The following is a 22,429-nucleotide window of genomic DNA, read 5'->3' as shown; positions in this document are numbered from 1 at the left end:
GTTCAACAGACATCCTTGCTTGATTTGCATTCATTCTTTTTAGCACAGTTGGAAGGGGTGAGCATCAACATTAGCACAGGGTAATTGAATAGGTTTTAGGGCCACCATACATCTTCAGGAGTGTACCTTTGCCATTGTTTCTTCCTAAGGGGAGGAACACCATTCTGCATTCTTGGACCAACTTCTTCATCAGAGCAGCTTTCACTTATTGACATTCTTCTTTTTGGTGGGGAGCCTATTCTGTCTCTCTTCCATCTATTAATATATATGATCATGTTAGATATATAAATTGTATATCTATCTATAATAGATATGATAATGAATGATACAAAGAATATTTAATCTTGACACATGTTCATATCTATCTATCTATCATATCTATTATACATGTTCATATATACTTGAGAATATATTGTTGGAAATAATCAAGACTAGCTAGGTTAGTGAGAGGGGAGGGGTGAATCAGTAACCTTAAAACTTTTACCAAATTCAACACTTAACAACATAATCCATTCACCATTAATTAATCTACTGCATGCATGAGAAACTAAAAGATAAACATTCATGGCACATGAACACAATATTTGGTGACCTAGAAACCTTCCAAATAGAAAGTAAAACTGGGGTGGGGATGATACTCACAAAACTTCAATACTGCAGTTATAAAGTTGGCCTATTAAGGATTACAATGATCACTTCTGATGATCTACCCTATTAGGAGCAATTAGGATTGCTAGGTCCACCTTGTTAGAGGTTTTACAAACATACAATGAAGTATGTATTCTGTTAAGAGATTCAAAGAAAATATTGTTAAGTATACCCTATTAAAGGATTTGAATCTGATTCACTTGTTAGGATGAAACAATAGATCTAACTTACAACTGAATTGCTGATTAGATCCTTGAAATGTTGATCACCTCTTTGTGATGGATTAAACTTGACTGCTCCTGATTTGACCTTGTTGTATACCTTTCTTTTCTATTGATTCACATTCGCATTCACTCTTCTCAAAACATTATCATCATGCTTAGGAATGATACAATACATTACATATATACCATCTCAATTCTCATATTTACAAGGTCGGCCAAAACACAAGTTAACACAAATATTATTGAGTCGACCCAAATGTAGAAACTTGAGTTCGAAAAGCTGACTTGGTGACCTTCTGATACTTGGTGTCCACTGCATTACTCAACATCATCATACATTTGGTAGAAGTAGAGGCTTGGTCCATACTAATCACTCAAGATAGCTTTGAACTCAGTGAACATTAGAGACTCAATAGATATAGTGTAACTTGGTAGAAACTAAATATCATGTTTACCTTGCTTGCACTCAGTAAAAACTGCTCATCCATTACTCAGTTGACACTGGCTTCACACGATAGGAACTGATGACTTGGTAAATATTACAAAGCTCGGTAACCACTAATTGCTCGGTGATAATTGTTGGACTTCACACTGCCTATTTTCACTCGGTAACCTCTGGAATGCTCGGTGTGAACTATGAAACCTGGTAACTAATCAATTGCTCGGTAAACACTAGAGATTGAATGATGAGCTCAATAACCATATAGAATTATGAATAAGTGTAGTCACTAATGACAAACATATCTTAATGCCAACATATATATCTATTAGACATGTTCATATATACTTGAGAATATATATCTATTATAATATGTTCATATATATTATATACTTGAAAAATCTAGCATGCAAAGTGTTATTATTGAAACTATTAGGAAATGTTTAAGCTTTATGGGGAAGCAATTTCGATCTAAAGATAGGGAAATTATAAGAAAAGTGATGTTGACATCCATTGTATGTAATACTATGCTTTGAAATAGAAAAATGTATTCAGTTTTATCTCAAGTTGGTTTTTGTGGGAAAACATTATCAATATATGTTTAGAGGAGAATTTTCTATTGAATGATAGCACCTTGGAAGGTAATTTTGTAATTTTGGGAAGAACTCATCGCTCCAATAGGATTAAGAAAGGAATCAAGAATTCAATCACAACATTTTGGAATGATAATACTCATGGTTTATGAAAAAGTAGAGATGTTATCAGACACATGTTTGTATTGTATTTGTTGCTTTATTATACATGTGTTATTAAATGTTACTTGATATCAAGTAACATATAATAACACATTGTATATCTATCTATTATACATGTTCATATATGTGTGTGTGTGTGTGTGTGTGTGTGTGTGTGTGTGTGTGTGTGTGTGTGTGTGTGTGTGTGTGTGTGTGTGTGTGTGTGTGTGTGTGTGTGTGTGTATGTATATATGTATGTATCTATATATATATATATATATATATATATATATATATATATATATATGTATGATGTATGTATGTATGTATGTATGTATGTATGTATGTAGATATAGATATAGATAGATAGATAGATAGATAGATCAATATATCGATAGATATAAAATTTGATTCAATTGCTTGTATTCAATAGCATCAAATAGGTGTTAAGATTAATCTTCTTTATTACTTGATTATTTTTGTGTTCAATTGATGTCAAATGTGTGTTAGATTAAATGTCTATATATAATCATCTAATCAAATCATACATGTAAAATTATTTAATCAAATAATCTATATATAATCATCAAATCAAATCATAAAGATGTAAAAATATATCTAAACATCAAATATAAACATGTTTAATATAAGTCATCTAGATGTCAATCATAAATATATATGATGTAAAATCATAAATGTAAGACATTAATCATCTATGTGTATGTCTAGAGAGGCTAGAAATCTATGCATGTCAAATCATAAATATAACACATAAATATCTTGGATCAAAGATCTATAACATGTCCTTAACTAGAGAGTTATCCATATGCATACAAATAGAGTGGCCCTTTGACTAGGTGTCATGTTAATCCTCTATTTGTGATGTAATAATTGATCCCTGTAAATTTAGTACAAGGATTAGTTCTATATACATATAATTATGCAAAGTATTTAAGATATATAAATTCACAAACTTTCATGTGCACAAATGCTTAAAACTATATATAAAACATCCACAACCGATAGCAAGTGTCTTGTGTACTAAATCTCTTTTATGAACATGCTCTAAGCCCATGCTAAAGGTAATATGCTCTACAAGTTGTGCCTACAAAATATTATACATCTATAAACATTTGTATCTACGACTACAATTGAATAAGGGTACATTGATGTAAAAAATAAATCAAATTAAATATTGTTAGGATTAGAGGATATAAATACAACAACTACATGCAAATATAACCAATAATGCAAAGGAATAAAGCACATAGAAATAGAACATAAGACACAAAGATACAATATGGTTCACCAAATTATGGTCCATGTCCACCAAACAAAGAGTTTGATATTATTATATAGTGATTCAACCTGATTATAATCTACAATCCCTTGCAGTTGAATACCATTGCAAGAAGCTATTTAATTATTTTATGGAAATCCCTAACCCTAAGCCATTTTATACAAGACTTGTGTTGATTACAAAATTAGGGTTAGAATATTTTTTCCAATAAAAATATAGATCCTAAAGCCTTTTACACCAAGCCATTTTATATAAGACTTATGTCATGTTTTTTCTCTAGGACTCCACAAGGGGCATTTCTCCATGACATCATCTTGGCAACATTGCTCCCAAACCTATTAGAAATATTCAAGACTATGCTAAGTTATTGAGAGGGGAGGGGTGAATTAGTAACTTCTAAAACTTCTACCAAATTCATTAAACCAATTAGCATTTAATTCATCACATCTAATCTAATTGCATGCATGAGAAACTAAAAATATAAAAGCATTCACAACACTTGAACACAATGATTTGGTGACCCAGAAACCTTCCAAATAGAAAGTAAAACTAGGGTGGGGATGATACCCACAAACTTTAGTACTACAATATAAAGTTGGCCTATTAAGGCTTACATTGATCACTTCTGATGATCTACCCCATTAGGAGAAAATAGGACTACTAGGTCCACCTTGTGGGAGGATTTACAAATATACAATGAAGTATGCACTTGGTAAAGAGATTTAGAAAAGACTATTAGGTTTACCTTGTTAAAGGATTTTGACTGGTTCACCTATTAGGATGAAACAATAGATCTTTGATTTACAACTGAGTTTGCTGATAGAGATTCCTTGATGTACTGATCACCTTTTTGTGATAGATTTGTCACTGTTGCTCCTTATGCTGATATGGCCTTCATAAATCTTTATCCGTTACTTACATTCACATTCTTGCACTTGCATTACACATTCATTTCATTCCATACTGCATTGATATGATACAATACATCACACACACACACACACACACACACACACACACACACACACACACACCAATCCAATTTAAAAAATTACAAAGTTGGCCATGACACAAGTTAACACAAATATGGAAAAGTCAGCCCATATGAAGATACTCGAGTTCTGAAGATTGACTCGGTAAGGTTCTGATACTCAACATCCACTGTCACTACTTGGCATCGTCATGCTCTTGGTGAACATAGAAGCTCAGTCTGTACTGATCACTTTCAAGTAGTCTTGAACTCAGTCTGCACTAGTGACTTGGTAGATATTGTGCAACTTGGAAAACATTGAATCACTTGGTTAATATGGAGTGGCTTGGTCAACACTACCTTCACATTGCATGAACTAAGAACTTGGTAACCATTGATAAACTTGGTATACACTGAACTACTCAGTTTGCACTACTGAACTTCAACCTAACTGAATCTGCTTGGGAACCACTAGAGTTGGTTCAAAGGACTCGATAATAACTGTAAAGCTGGGTGGCTATTAAAGTACATGGAAAACATTGTAAACTATTCAATGAGCTTGGAAGCTATACAAAATTTGAATAAGTGTGTGTCACTAATAACAAACTTGACTGATATGTCAACAAAACCCATGTAGAAGAAAACCTTAGAGAGGGAATATGTCAATCAAATTGGTAAAAAAGTAACTTATAATTTTGATTAAGCTCCATATAACAAAAAAAACCTAGGTCTTTAGAGCAAGAGTATCATCAAAGTGCACCAACATATCATTGATAGAAGCTAGATTGCATGCACTATCTTTGATCCCAAACCTTTGTAGTAATGAGGAGTCTAGGGTGGTTTGTAGCTAAAAGAGGGTGGTGTAGAGTCATAACCAAAATGTAATAGCATTTCCATATAAGATCCTATATCAATAAAATATCAAAGTAACTCAACCCTCGTATTTTCTCCCTAAATTCCCATAGGACCTCAATTATGATGCAAATATATCCAACTTATATCCATACTTGAACACATGCAAAGTGATTTGTGGGTGTACAGTATTGTGCAAAGTGTTTTGAACTATATTGTAGACGACTTTATGATGTGTACAGGTTGGTGGTGTTAGCATGAATGTTGATGGTATTCCTATTGGGGAGTATCCTAGTAAGGATTGAGACATGATTTATAGGTTGTATTTTTCATTCATAACACAGTTTATCATTAATGTCAACATATTGGCTATTCTATGAAGACTGGCGAATCAATAGATAGAGTTTAGCTTTGTGTGGTTCAAGGATTAAAGATCAACTTGAGAACACTTGGGAAAATATTCTAGAGTATGTCTAGATGCTATAGTTAAGAGTGCATACAAAAATATGAAGACTATATGGAGTTATGATGGATATAGTGAAGGTAGTATTTACATAAATTTTATGGGAAATAGTTATTGTTTTCTAGATTGTATCTCTTGATAGAGATGGAATTTGGTTAAGAAGAGTTGGTGATGTATGAGCTTCTAGGTGTGCTTGCACAAATGCTAAAAATACCTGTCTTGTCTTCTTCAAGGATCTTAATCTCCTCTAGGATATTAATGGCTCAGATGATTAAATAAGACCTTGTCTAACTCATTTCTAAGAGTCTCACTCCTTGTGCTTCATCTTGAAGGACAAACACTCAGTTGTTTCTTCAATGCTTTCTCCTACACTTAGAAGGCTCTAAGTGCCATCTCCACAAAAATATTCAAACTCATTGTAGGGGAGCTAAATATGTTGAAAATATTCCATATGTTTCCAATTAGATCCATCTTGAAGGATGTCCAAGCCCTTTTCTATCGAGTTCAAGACTTAGTCTTTAGGAGGCCTAACTAGGTCTAATTCCTTGTAGCCCTTAAAAGATCTTTTTCCACTTTCCTATCCCAAAAAACTTGAAAAACTAATCCCACATTAGAATACCATTTTTTGGATTTATGAAGGATTCTAAAGGTTTTAGACTCCTAGGTCATCCATAAATAGGATTCATATTATCTATGTCAAGTAGGGCTAAAAGGCCTAATTTATAGGACATTACTAGTTTCTTGTTCAAATCTCAATCAAATGGATTGATAGTCTCTTAATCCTCCTAGAATATAAAGATATATTCATATCACACCTAGAACTATACTCATTATGTATTGTTCTTCAATCTCTTGCATTAAATCATCAATTGATCACTGTCAAATCACTAACCAAGTCCTCCAAGCTTTCCTAGGGCTTGATCTTAAAAATAGAAACCCAAATCTTCATGAATCCTAACTCTAAATATGTATAGACCAATGGCTCCCCTAAAACATTCATCTGCCCTTAGGAAGATCTTGTGGCTAGATTTCATAGGGGAGCCATAGAAAGACAAACTGGCTAGGACAAGACCAGGGAACCCTCTAGATCTAAAACAATTTATTCAAAGCACTAAGTCAAATAAAATATAATTTATTATTGAATGAAAAAATTCTTGAAACTATCCTATAAACACAAATAGAGCACTAAATCAAGGCATTCAATCCATTAGATAGCATTGTCACACTAAAAAGCTCGGTAAACTCACATAACTAGAATTGCAGAGCTCTTTTGATATTCACAAACTTAGTTGCAATACACTCTCTCTCTCTCAAGATTTGAGCATGAGAGAGTATTAGAGGTCATTATCCATATTTTTAAGCCCTATTAGTTGATCTCCCACTCCTATCCTTTTAGGGTATCCAATGTTGTTGATTTGCATGCAACATTTATGATAAGTTGTCAATATTGTCATGACAACTTTTGGCATCTTTTACATTCATTAGCCTAGCTAGAATCTAGGTCCTCTAAGCCATTTAGTTTGAAGAAATAAATTCTTAAATGACCTTAAAGCATATTCTTAACATATCTCATGTGTTTAGGACACATTAACAACTCAAATCAAAACTTTAAGCTTTTAAGGCTAAGCTATCAAAAACAAATAACAATGACTAATTGGTGACCTTAGTTCTAACACTTACTCACCCAATCCACATCTTGAAAGAGCTTCTAAGGTCCAAATCAAATACACAACTTATCTAACTTGGTTTATGTCAGACACAAGCCAAAATGACAAAGGAAATGAAGGTTAGACTAGGTGCTCCTGCACCATCCTTCCCAAGAAAAAGCTTTCAATCCACCCTTGGATTGAGTAAGTTGAGGTCAATGTCTAACTTCTTGAACTATAATTCTTTGATCCATACTACATCAACATCAGATTGACCATGCCACTTGATCAAATGTTCTTTGTAGCCCTTTTTCCTAGTCTTTAATTGTAGACTCTTGTATCCACTATACTGTCAGTTATCTTCATAGTAGTATGAGGTAATTCGAGTTCATCCACATCTTGGAACACTTCAATAAAACTTTGGTCTAAATAAAGTGTGGTTACCTTACAAGGAACTAGGTTTTTAATATTGAAAATAGGGGACAACGCACTATTCTTTGGCAGCTCCACTTTATAAGCATTGTCACCATACTTTGCTAAGATAGGATAGGGGCCTATCCTTCTCATTCACAACTTGTGAGGGACTCCCTTTTGTAGTCTAGACTTATTTAGATGCACCATCACTATGTCTCACACATTAAATTGAATTTTTCTTCTACTTTTATCAATTTTAGTCTTATGCTTCATAGTGTTCTCAGTCAATGTTTTCCTTACTTTGTCATGAATCTCCTTTATTTCATAAGCAAAATCTTCTACATAGTTTCTCCATCTAACTCCATCCTTCAAGTCTCTTAGCTCATAGACTCCTTAAGGATGTAGGCCATATAAAATTTCAAAGGGGCTTTTACTTGTAGAGCCGTATACAGTGTCATTATATGCATACTCAACCTATCCAATCAATTGATCCGATTGTTGATCATATTCCTTGGTCAAGCACCTTAATATATTTCCAAGGCTTCTATTTACCACTTTGGTTTGATCATCAATTTGAGGATGGTATACAGATCCAAATGATAAATTAGTGCCCAAACTTTGCCAAAGAGTCTTCCAAAAGTGACTCATAACTTGGTGTCTCTATCTGATACAATGCTTAAGGGTAACCCATGGATTTGTACTATCTCCTTGAAGAAGAGAGAGTCTATTTGGCTAGCATCATTAGTTGCTTTGCATGGTACAAAGTGAGACATCTTGTTGAATCTACCCAAAACCACATACATACTATCCATGCCTTGGCTTGTCTTATGTAATCCAACTACATTTGTCCATGCTCAAGCATTCCCATGGCCTAGTGGGAATTGGTCGTGGTTGATATAAGCTTGCATTTGAAGAAGAACCTTTGGCCTTTTGACACACAATGTAGATTTCAACATTATTCCTAACATCAAGCTTCATCCTTGGCAAATAATAGAACTTTTGAACAAATTCTTGTATCTTAGTGGTCCCAAAGTGACCACTCAATGCACCATTATGCTTTTCCTGAATCAAATTCTCTCTTATAGACCCTCTCGGGAGACATAATTGATTTCCCTTAAATAAGAGATCACTTTGTAAATTATATTCAACATATTTTCTATGGAAATGATTCTTGTATTTAAAACATACCTTGTAAATGTTTGCAAAGTCTTCATCATCAACATATAGATCTTTGAAGTGATCTATTCATATGCTCTTTAGTTCGATCTCTTGTGTAGTGAGAATTCTCCTGCTAAAGGAATTTGCCACCTAATTAGTACTCTTTTCTTGTGCTTGATATTGAAGGTGTAAGCTTGTAGGTATTCAACCCACTTCATGTGCTTATGAATTAACTTTTCTTGAGAGTTCAAGAAACTTAGAGATTGATTATCTAAATAGACTATAAACTCCTTGGGAAGAAAATAGTGCCTCCATTTCCTTAAGGCCTAAAATAATGCATACATCTCAAGATCATAAGAAGAATACTTCTTAGCATCACTCAACTTCTCTGAATAAAAAGCCACTGGTCTACACTCTTGGCTTAGAGTAGCTCCAATAGCCACATTGTTTGCATCACATTCTATGGTGAATAACTTCTCAAAGCTTGGAAAAACTAAAACAAGTTGTGTAGAAATATTTTCCTTTAACGACTCAACACTTTTGTTAGCTTACGCATTCCATACAAACTTAGTCTTTATGCCTCCTTTAATGGTGTCTAACATAGGGGCATAAATAGCATTGAATTTCCTTATAAACTTCCAATAATATTGAGCAAGGCCATGAAAACTTCTTACCTATGTTGTTTTCCTTTTAGTAGGCCAATTGAAGATGACTTCCACTTTACTCTTGTCCATTTTTAGTTTGCCATGAGATAGAACAAACCCAAGGTACACGAGCTTTGTCTTGATGAACCCATACTTCTCTAAGTTGATCATCAAATTCTCATCATGCATCTTCTTGAAAACATTCTAAAGGTGTTGGAGATGCTCACCTTTTGTCTTGCTATAAATCACTATACTATCAAGATATACCACTATAAATTTGCCAATGTATTCTTTAAGGACTTAATTAATGAGCCTCTTGAATGTGGAGGGGGCATTAGATAATCCAAATGACATGACAAGCCATTCATAAAAAGTTTCATTAGTTTTGAAGGTTGTTTTCTACTCATCTCCCTTATGTATTCTTATTTGGTGATAGTCATTCTTTAATTCTATCTTGCTATAGTACTTAGCTTCATGCAAACAATCCATTAGGTCTTCAATCCTAGGGAAAGGGAATCTATACCTAATGGTTATCATATTTATGGCCCTTGAATCAGTACAAAGCCTCCAAGTTCCTTCTTTCTTAGGCTCTAGAATAGTGGGTATGACACATGGGCTAATGTGTTTCCTAATAAGACCTTGGCTTAGGAGTTCTTGTACTTTTCTAGCAATTTCCTCATTTTTTTGAGGGGTCATCTTGTAGGCTACTTTATTGGGAAGGGTAGCCCATGGTATGAGGTATATCCTATGAAATATAGATCTTTTAGGGGGTAAGGTTGATGGTTTTCCATCACTTACTATGCCTTCATAAGTCTGAAACATGCTTTGTATCTGCTTAGGTTACTCTGGCTTCATGGTTGCCTTACCTTCATCTACTTCTCTAGGTGTTAACACCAATGTAAATCCAACTCCTTCTCCTTCTTCCAAGGCTTCTAAGAACTCATTTTCACTAACCATGAGCACATTAGGACCTGTTGTCTTCATCTCTACATCCTCTAAGAGTGATTGAATTTTGAAAGTCACATTATCCTTCTTGAAAGCATAAGAGTTCTTCACTCCATCATGCATGGATTGGCAGTCAAATTTCCATGGTCTACCTAGGAGAAAGTGACATGCATCCATAGGTAACACATCACACAATACTTTTTCCTTATACCTTCTAATTGAAAACTCCTCCCAAGCCTCCTCATTTACCAAAACATGTTGGCCTTTATTGAGCCATATGACCTTGTCAGGACTAGTGTGGGGTATCCTTGGAATAATGAACTTATTGAGTGCTTCCTTTGACAAAATATTGTCAGTAGACCTTTAGTTAATGATGACTACACATTTTTCCCATTAACTTACATTTTATCCTAAATAGAGACCTTCTTTCTCTTGGTTTTTCTTTAACTGGCTCTTTAGTCAATGTTCTCCTCATCACGAGGTTGTCATCTTCCTCTGATGTTAGTCATACCTCGTAGTGACTCACTACTAAATTTATCTCCTTTATCACCTCCTTGAGAAGTATCACTCCTCTCTAGAAACCTATAGGTAGGGTGTCCCATTTGGTTGCAATGATAGCATTTCATATTGACGAAATAATTGCCTCTTCCTTGTCAACCGCTCCTTCCTCTAAAGTTAGAGCTCCTCCCTCTATTGCCTCTACTAGAGCTTCCCTCTTGCTGCTCACTATATTTAACTTTGCCTTGTTTCCTTGGCTTTGAATTTCTTCCACCATAACCACTTCTTTTCTCTCTACTATCTTTTCCTTTGCCTCTACCTCTTGAGGTACTTGAATCTTGTTTCTTTCTCAACTTCTCCTCTACCTTGACAAGAAGCTAATGACATTTTTGTATGGCATCATGAGTCATAAGACTCATCTCATCTTGAATGTTGCACTTGAGCCCATTGAGGTATCTTTCCACCTTTACCTACTCATCTTCTACAACTCTGGATCTCATATAAATCTTTTGGAACTCCTCGACATATGAGTTCACATCCAAGTATTTTTGCCCAAGATTTTGCCTCTTCTTATGAAGTTGGATTTCATAATCCTCTAGCACATATGCCTCCCTGATTTTAGCCATCATTTCCTTCCATGCAGAGATTGGGTTCTAAGCTTCTTTCTCCCTCTCATATTGTAGAAACTTCCACCAAGTAAGCATAGGACCCATTAGTCTAGCCTTTTCTACCTTCACCTTTTAAGCCTCTATGATTCCATCACACTTAAAATAGTTCTCTAGTCCCTCTATCCAATCTAGGACTATCTCAGGTTCCATCTTCCCATTGAAGATAGGAATGCCTTCCAATACTTTTCCACTCAAAGATTTCAATGCCTTCAAGAATGGTTCTTCAACCAACACTAGGTTTGGTTTAGGGATCTCATGCTCCATAGGGATCTCTTTCTTCTTTCCATCTATCTTATCATTAGCTTCTTCAGCCTTCACATCTACTTCATCCACCTGTAGCTCCAACTAGGCCAATATTTCCTAGAGTAGTCTATTCTCCTACTCTTGGTCTTTCACCTTCTTGGACAACTCAAAATTATTCACCATTGTACAATCAATTTAAAATGATGTATTCTCTCTTACTGATTCAATAGGTTGAAACGTTAAACACAAGCCTGATCTAAATAGGCTCTAATACCAATATGATTTATGAGCTTCTAGGTGTGCTTGCACAAATGCTAAGAAGACCTAGCTTTTCTTCTTCAAGTATCATAATATCCTATACGATCTTAATGGATCATATGATTAACTAAGACCTTATCTAACTCTTCTCTAAGAGTCTCACTCCTTGTGCTTCACATTGAAGGACAGACAACCAATTGTTTCTTTAATATTTCCTCCTATACTTAGAAGGCTCTAAGTGTCATCTTCACACAAATATTCAAATTCATTATAGGGGTGCCAAAAATGTTGAAAATATTCCATATGTTTCCATCTAAATCCATCTTGATGGATCTCGAAGCCCTTTTCTACCAAGTTCAAGACCTAGTCTTTAGGAGACCTAACTAGGTCTAATTCCTTGTAGCCCTTAACAAGGTCTTTTTCCACTTTCTTGCCGAAACTTCCCAAACAAATTGAAAAACTAATCCAAAATTTGAATACCATTTTTTGATTTTATGAAGAATTCTAAAGGTTTTAGACTCCTAGGTCATCCATACATAGGATCCCTATTATCTAGGTCAAGTAGGGCTAAAAGGCCTAATTTATAGGAAATTACTAGTTTCTTGTTCAAACCTCAATAAAATGAATCGATAGCCTCTCAATCCTCCTTTAATATTAATATATATTCATATCACACCTAGAACTATACTTTTTTTGTACTATGCTTCAATCCTCTGCATTAAATTTTCAATTGATCACTGTCAAACCGTTAACTGGCCCCCCTAAGCTTGCCTAGGGCTTGATCTTAAAAATAAAAAGTAAAATCTTCATGAATCCCAGCTCTAATTATTTATAGACTAATGGATCCCCTAAAACATTTGTCTACCCTTAGGAAGATCACATGGTCAGATTTCATGGGGGAAGCCATAGAAAGACAAACTGGTCAAGATAGGACCAAGAAACCCTCTAGATCTAAAACAATTTATTGAAAGCACTAAATCCACTCAAATATTCTTTCTTACTAAATGAAAAAGTCTTAAAGATATTATATAAATAGAAATATAACACTAAATCAAGGCATTCAACCCATTAGATAGCACTGTCACACTGCAAAGCTCGATAAACTCAAACAAACAAAACTACAAAGCTCTTTTGCTATTCACAAACTTAGTTACAATACACTCTCTCTCAAGATTTGAGCCTAAGATTGTTGTAAAGGTCATTATTCATGCTTTAGGCCCTATTAGTTTATCTCCAACTCCTATCTTTTAGGATATCCAATGTTGTTGAGTTTCATGCAACATTTGCAATAAATTGCTAATATTGTCATGACAACTTTTGGCATCTTTTACATTCATTAGCCTAGCTAGAATCTAGGGCTTCTAAGCCATGTAGTTTGAAGAAATAACTTCTTAAATGAACTTAAAGTATCTTCTTAAAATCTCTCATGTGTTTAGGACACATTAAAAACTCAAATCCAAACTTTAAGCTTCTAAGGCTAAGCTATCAAGAACAACTAACAATGACTGATTGCTGCCCTTAGTTCTGACACTAACTTGCCTAGTCCACATCTTGAAAGATCTTCTAAGGTCCAAATCAAATACACAACTTCTTTGACCTAGCTAATGTTTTATACAAGCCAAAATGACAAAGAAAATGGAGGTTAGACTAGGTAGTCCTACACCGCTTGGATAGAGGTAGAAGACATGTTGAAGATGTTGTGGTCAATCACATACATTTAGATGATTAACACATGAAGATTTATGAAGACTCTAAGCCAAAACATTACGTTTGATTGTAAAATGATGTAATATTATAATGTAACTTGTAAATGTAATATCTTAAGATGGTCTTGTATTATTATTATAAATTGAGAAAGCCTCAAGGCCGACTTAATAACTTTTTCTAGGAATTAATATAAAGGAGAATGATTTCCTTGGTTGCAGTAATCTAGTGTGGATATTGTATAATCAATGAGATATTGTATTGTATGAACTTACTTTCAAATATCTTTTGGATCAAAGAAGTGGTTGGTGCAGTTGAGGCACAATGAGCTTACAAGGACTAATATTTGACAAAGAAGTTATTGTTGGATGGTGTTGATGTACAGTTGTACCATTTAGTGAGGATAGTACTATAGCTATTTAGACAGTGAATCCTTCTATCTTTCTATCAACTCCTAACAAGGTTGGCACAACACCTAATAGGGTTGGAATATCCTAATATGGATTCAAATTCTCTTAACATGGACTGATATGTACTAGATGTATTTCATTAACTACTAATAGGGTCCATCCTTTCACACAGAACTTTCAAATTTATACATCATCTTGTGGGGCCCATCCTCACCAAGGTTTTCCTTTTGATCAAGGGTTTAGCTAGCTAACAGATTTGGTGTTATTATGTATGGTTATCTTTTTGTGGTCGTTGCATCTACTCTTTACATTTTTCAGAATTAATAAGTATATTGAGAGTTATTCTTCTTAGTTATCTTGGTAGAATTTACTTTATAAAAATTGGTACCAGAGCATCAAATTCTTGAAGGACAAGTTTAACAATTTAAGAAGAATTGTGGTGCAGTTTAGGAAAGAAAGTCTAATGTTTGATGAAGTCAACTATGATAGTTCAAAGGTAATGATGAAGACACATTTTCTATGTATGGGTCTAGGTTATTGGTTGATTACAAAAAGTCAAAAGGATGTGATTGAAGAAGAAAATATTGAAGGTTGTGAGGAAAATTAGAAAGATGTATTCATGTTCAATATGCTTGCTAGAGAAGCACTATTATCAACTCTTCCTAAAATTGAATTTACTCAAGTAAAATCTTTAAGATTAGCTCATAAAATTTGGAAAGCTTTGCAAAGTACATTTTAAGTTGATAATCATAGTCCAAATGTTACATTATAGAATTGGATACACTTGTATCAAGATGCTAAAATGATGGAAGTTGAATTTGTAAGAAGTTACTTTGGTAGGATATTATAAATTGTTGTAAGAATTAAGACTTGAGGAAGAGAGAAATCAAAATATGAAGTTATATGGAATATATTGAAGACTTTGACACCTGCATACAAACATACAACAAAAATGATAGAACAAGTTACTCCTGTATCATCTAATTTTTCAAGAGAGACTATTCTTTGAAGACTACAGTCAACATAAATGGGGATGAGACACTAGAGAATTTCCTAGAGTTGAAACTTCTTTCAGTGCAGTAAGTTTTCAACTTATGTTGACAAGGAGTACAAGTATAAGTGGAGACTATACTAGTAGCAATAGAACAAAAGTTGAAGAAGATAAGAAGATTGAGGAAGGTCTTTCCCTTCTTATGAAGAGATAACCTAAGGGTAATAAAATCTTTAGGTGTTGGACTTGTAACGAACTTGGTCATTATTCTTCTAAATGCTCAAATAAAGTAAAGTAGTATATGAAGGCATATAAATCAAGAATGCCCAAGGATTGCATTTTTCCAAATGATGAAGAATTTCATGCTAGACTAGAAGAAATCATGAGTGAAAATGGTCATGAGAATGATCAGATAAGATTTGTTGCTATTTAGGAAGAAATTATTGAAAAAGAAGTTAGAGAAGAAAAAACATTAGTATCACAAGTTGAAAATAAGAAATTTGATTGGATTATTCATAGTGATCATTCTCATCACATGATTGGAGATATGAATAAGTTTGTTGAATTCAAAAGCTGTGATGGAGCAATTGTTAGAGTTGGAAATAATTAAGCCTATCATATAAAAGGAAAAGGATCTATTACACTTGATGAAAATACTAACACTGATGATGTTTACTTTGTGGATGGTTTGAAACATAAACTTTTGGGTGTTGGACAACTAGTGGACAAGGGATATCAATTGTTGTTTATACATAAGACTTGCACTATCAAAGAGAAAGATGGCTCATTCATTGATATTGGTACAAGAACAAGAGGTAATGTATTTTAGTTGAATCCTACTGAGATGACATGTTTAGTGTTGGAAACTTAAAATTGGAACAATTGTTTTTTTTTCATTGCTATCAAATCTATGGATGAGACATATTGCTACCTAATCTAAATGTCATATATGTTTGATTGATAAAGAGGATTTGAGAGTTACTCATAACTATAACACTTAGAGGAAACATTGAAGTTAGATATACTTTGATAAAGAAGATTAATTGTTTATGTCAAGGAAGCTAAGACAAGATGACCAAAAGAGTAAAATACTAAAGAGTGTTGAGTAGTGCTAGTGTCAACCGAGCCATAGTTAGTGCTGAGAAAATCTAGTGTTGACTGAGCATTATCATCAATTGAGAAAGTTAGTTGGTGCTAAGCCAGAAAGATTAAACAACAACTGATCATTTCAATATATAACAAGTAGAAGAATTTAGTGATTATTGAGTGACAATAAAAGATCAAATTCAAAGAAATCCTAAGATCAAGCCAACTCAGTTGATTTCTTGGGAGATGTAAAATGTGTTAAATATCAGATTGATGAGTTGGATCATTAAATTCAAGGTGGTGATTAGGTAAAGACCTAACAAAATGATTCTAGAGAAGTTTCTAAAGGATGATAAAAAATATGTATAGATACATTGAATCAAGTTGAAGCTAATTATAAACCCTAAAATCTATGATGGATGTAGAAAACAATAGAACACAACTAAACATTTAATGCACATTCTAGCCCCAACCAATGTGTGCAAGTTTTCATGTGAAGGAAGTCATATAGAGAAAGGTTGATTAGAAACACACAAGTGAGTAGATGCAAAGCTAAAAGAGAAAGCTTGTAGATGTTGTTTTTGATAAGTGAATTTGAGTAGAAGGATTACGTGTTGATGAGAAGAGTGGACTGATTTCTTCAAGGGTGTCCAAGTAGATCAAGATCAAAGATGATAATGAAAGGATTATTAGTGAACTAGCATAAGGATTAAACAAAGATATGTACTAGCAAAAGTGATTTGTAATTACACAGATCAAAACCTACCATTTTCTTTCTTATCATTGTAAATAGTTTGTATTGAAATCATTTTTATAGAGGTTGACCTAACAATATTTGGAAGACTTAATAGCCTATGTAAATCCTTTAACTAGGTGATATTCCAAATGGAATGATCAAAGTCCTTTTACAAGGCTACTCCTAACTAGGTGGTTAAATCCTCTAACTAGGTCACATTTAATAGTGTGTATTGTAACCTTTAATAGGGTTGGCTACTAACATAGCTTACTTTGAAAGAGTGAAAAAGAGTGACATGTTGCTGGTGGTTTTTCCCAAATTGGGTTTCCCAGTAAAATCCTAGTATTAAATTGTGATGAATCTCTTATGAATGTTTTACACATGATGATGTTTTCATTATACAATGCAAGTTAAGTTTATGATAGTTTTACATTAGATATTGAGCAACAATAGGATAAGAAGGATCAATAGAACATTGACGTGTTTAATGTTTAATTGTTCAAGTGGTACATATAGACCTTGAGTAACTGATTCACTCCCCTCTTAGTTATTCCAAATATTTCTAGCATTTAGTTGATGAGGTTTATGATAGTTGGTTATGGCATAAGAGGCTCTGTCATATCAATTTTGATAACATTGCGAAGGTTAGTACAACATTTGTAGTAAGAGATTTTCCTAAGATTGTGAAACCTAATAATGTGATGTGCAAGGAATGTGTAATGGAAAAATAGAAGAAACACTAATGTAATGTATAATGGAAAAACCTACAAATGTGATGTGTAAGAAATTCACTACATTTGCAAAGTTGGACATTGTTCACACATATTTGATTGGTCCTATAAAAACAAGAGCATTCTATGGTGAAAGGTATTTTAAGATTCTATTAATGACTTCACTACAATAATGTGGGTAGGATTTCTAGGAGAGAAATATGAAGCCTTTGAGAAATTCAAGATATTTAAAAGTAGAGTTGAGAATAAACCTAGTTTGAAGATTATATAATTGAGATTTGATAGAGGAGGAGAGTTCACTTCAAATGAGTTTCACATTTTTGTGAAGATAATGGTATAAAGAGAAAGCTTTTAGCCCCTAAAAAACATGAAAAAAATGGGATAGTAGAAAGAAGGAATAGAAAAATGATAGAGGTAGCAAGAGCAATGTGTTAGATTGTGGTGACTGATCAAAAAAGTGCTATACATACTTGTAACCCTACGACCCTAAAATGACATAAAATACTTGTATAAAAGGGTTTAGGGTTAGGTATTTTCATTATGTGTTGTCATGCAAAATTGCTTCTTGCGGCGGTATTGAGTTGTAAGGGATTACAGATTGTAATCAGGTTGTAATCACTAGATTGTAATAATATCAGACTTGCAGTTTGGTGGACGTAGCCCAGGGATTGGGTGAACCACGTTAAATCTTGGTGCCTTGTGTTCATTTTTGTGTGATCTTTTTTTTTTTTTTTTTATTGTTTATTTTTTCATGTAGTTTTTATTTTCATCTGTGGTTTTATCCTAACAAGTGGTATCCGAGCAAGGTTGTCTTTCAGTTATCCTCTATAGGAATGTCTCATGGTTAAGTGGGAGTTTCATGGTTGAGTGGGAGCGATGGCAGATGAGGGAAAGCTAAGGGTTGATAGGTTTAATGGGAAAAACTTTTAGTTATGGAAGATGCAAATGGAAGACTATCTTTATTAGAAGGATTTATGGAAGCCGTTGGAAGGCAAAGCCAAGAATTGAGGATCTATGTCAAATGATGAATGGGATCTTTTGGATAGAAAGACACTTGGAAGCATTCGGTTATGCCTAGCACCATTAGTGGCATTTAATATTACAAAAATGAAGATGAGAGAAGAGTTGATGAAAACCCTAGCGACACTATATGAAAATCCCTCCGCTTCAAACAAAGTATTTCTCATGAGGCATTTATTTAATATGAAAATTATAGAAGGTGGATCTATTATAGATCATTTGAATGAGTTTAATACTATTACTAGTCAGTTATCTTCTATGGGTATCAATTTTGAAAAAGAAATTAGGGCTCTCTTGATTTTGTGTTCTTTTCTTGAAAGCTGGAATGGCTTGGTAATGGCTATGAGTAATTTTGTTCCTAGATCTAGTACCCTAAAATATGATGATGTGATCGATGTTATTTTGAGTGAGGAAACTCATAGGAAAACCTTAAGTGTATCTACATCAAGAAGTGCTTTGAATGCACAAAGAAGGGGTAGAATGACTGAGAGAGGAAGTAAGTCTAGAAATCATGAGAAATCAAGAGGAAAGTCAAAGGGGAAGAGGTCTCAATCGAGAGGATTGCACGACTGCTGGTACTGTGGGAAACCAGGTCATAAAAAGAAAGATTGTTTTACTTGAAAGAAAAATGAAGGAGATAAATCAGATGGAGACAAGGAGACAAAGGTGGTAAATAACAAATTTGAAGAGGATGCTTTGCTTCTATCTTTAGAAAGTGTAGATTATTCATGGGTTTTAGATTCTGGTGCTTCATTTCATGCTACATGTCATAGAAGTTATTTCATTAATTATGTCCAATGGGATTTTGGGCTTGTTTATTTGGGGGATAATGAACCCTATTAGATTGTTGGAAAGGGAAAAATTAAGATTAAGTTGCAGAATGGGAATCATTGGCTACTACATGAGGTAAGACATGTTCCAAGGCTGAGTAAGAATTTAATTTTAGCAGGGCAATTCGGTGATGAGGGTTGTGTAGTTACTTTTAATGATAAAAATTGGAAGGTTTCAAAAGGTTCCCTTGTAGTAGCAAAAGGTGTGAAAGTAGTCACTTTATATCTTTGTACAGGTCATATTGTTCCTTCTACTTTGATTGTTTTTGAAAAAATTGAATGTTCAGGAACAATTGTTGCAGTTGAGCAGGGAGAACAAATAGTTGCTGTAGATTCTAATATAGCGCTGTGGCACAAAAAACTTGAGCACATGAGTGAGAAAGGTATGAAAGTACTTCATTCAAAGAAAGTTTTACCAGGTCTAAAATGTGTTAATATGGATTTTTGTGAAAGTTGTGTGTATGGAAAGCAAAAGAGAGTGAGTTTTGTAAAGACTGAGATGGAAAACAAAAAGGAGAAATTAGAGCTTGTGCATACAGATGTATGGGGACCGGCTTAGGTATCTTCCCTTGGTGGATCTCATTATTATGTTACATTTATTGATGATGCAACTAGAAAAGTATGAGTTTATTTCCTTAGATAGAAATCTGATGTATTTTAAACTTTTAAGAAATGGAAATGCTTGGTTGAAAATGAGATTGGTAAGAAATTAAAATATCTCAGATCTGATAATGGTGGTGAGTATTGTAGTCATGAATTTGAAGATTATTGCTCCACTAATGGTATTTGTAGACAGAAAACTATTCCAAGGACTCCACAGGAAAATGGAGTGGCTGAATGCATGAACATGACTATAATGGAGTGCGCAAGGAGCATGAGGTTGCATGCTGGGTTGCACTTACACATGTGGGTAGAGGCTATCAATACTGCTATATATTTGATTAATAGAGGTCTCTCTACTCCTTTGGGCTGTGGTATTCCAGAGGAGGCATGGACTGGTAAGAAGGTGAGTTATTCTTTTCTCAAAACCTTTGGTTGTGAAGCTTTTGCTCATATAGACTCTAAAAATAGAACCAAGCTAGAAGCTAAATCAAAGAAATGTGTCTTTGTTGGATATGGCATTAATGAATTTGGTTATAGGCTTTTGGATTTTGAAAATCATAAAATTGTAAGAAGTTGGGATGTCATATTCAATGAGAAAGTGTTGTACAAAGATCTATTGCAGCAACATGAGAAGAAAGAAGATGATTATGTAATGCTAGATGATACTCCAGAAGCTGATGTTCCAACCATTCCTCATGATGTGCAACAACCGCAACAAAAAATACCACACACACCGATGAATGTTAGATGGTCAACGAGGCAAATTAGATCTCCACAAAGATTTTCTCCCTCTTTGTATTCTATTTTACTTATTGATGCTGGTGAACCTGGAAGTTATGATGAAGCTGTGTAGGTGGATACTAAGATTCAGTGGGAGTTTGCAATGAAAGATGAAATGGAATCTTTGCTGAAGAATAAGACATGAGATTTGTGCAAGTTGCCTGCAGGTAAAAGAGCTTTACAGAATAAGTGGGTTTATAGGTTGAAAGAAGAGGAAGGAGGTAAGAAAAGATTTAAAGCTAGGTTAGTTGTAAAAGGATTTGCACAAAAAAAAGGAATTGATTTTGATGAGATATTTTCTTCTGTTGTTAAAATGACTTCTATCCGTACTATTTTAAGTCTTGTGGCTACTGAAGATTTGCATTTAGAGTAGCTTGATGTTAAAACAACCTTCCTTCATGGTGATTTAGATGAAGAAATATATATGGCTCAACCATAGGGTTTTGAGGTCAAAGGTAAAGAGAACTTAGTGTGCAAATTGAAAAAAAGTTTATATGGCTTGAAGCAAGCACCTCGACAATGGTATCCAAAATTCGACAGTTTTATGCATGAGCATGGATATAATAGGTGTCATTCAAATTACTGTGTTTATTTTAAGAGGTTGGATGATGATAACTACATTATTTTATGCTTATATGTTGATGATATGCTTGTAGCTAGGTCTAACATGGATCATATTAAGGGGATAAAATGCTAGTTAGCACATGCTTTTGCTATGAAGGATTTGGAGGCAACAAAACAAATCCTTGGAATGAAGATTTGTAGAGATAGGAAGAATAGAACATTGACACTATCTCAGGTTGATTATGTTGAGAAGGTGTTGCAACATTTCTCTATGGAGAATGCTAAAGTTTCCAACACACCTTTACTTGGTCATTTGAAGTTGACTAAGGAGATGTGCCCCAAGACACAAGAAGAGGAGGATAAGATGTCCAAGGTACCCTATGCTTCAGCTATAGGAAGCTTGACGTATGCTATGGTGTGCACTAGGCCAAATATTGCACATGCAGTGGGAGTCATTAGCAGGTATATGAGTCATCTAGGAATTGAGCATTGGAATGCAGTCAAATGGATTCTTAGATATTTGAGAGGCACATTCAATAAGTGTTTACACTTTGGGAGCTCTACTACTGATTTACAGGGCTATTTTGACTCAGATTTGGTAGGGGATATTGATACCAAGCAGAGTACTACAAGTTATTTCTTTACTGTTGGTGGGGCAGTCGTGAGGTAGGTTTCTAGGTTACAAAAGATTAATGCTCTATCCACTACAGAGGTAGAGTATGTTGCTACTGTAGAGGAAGCTAAGGAGATGATATGGCTTTAGTTCTTCTTGGAAGAATTGGGACATCCTGAGAAGGCTAATTATTTGTTCACAGATAGTCAAAGTGCCATTCATCTTGCAAAGAATTCAGCTATGCATTCTAAGACTAA

The sequence above is a fragment of the Cupressus sempervirens genome, chromosome 8, assembly GCF_028749045.1.
Source record: "Cupressus sempervirens isolate cs-2001-9-10 chromosome 8, ASM2874904v1, whole genome shotgun sequence".
Classification (NCBI taxonomy): Eukaryota; Viridiplantae; Streptophyta; class Pinopsida; order Cupressales; family Cupressaceae; genus Cupressus; species Cupressus sempervirens.
This window is presented reverse-complemented; position numbering follows the sequence as displayed.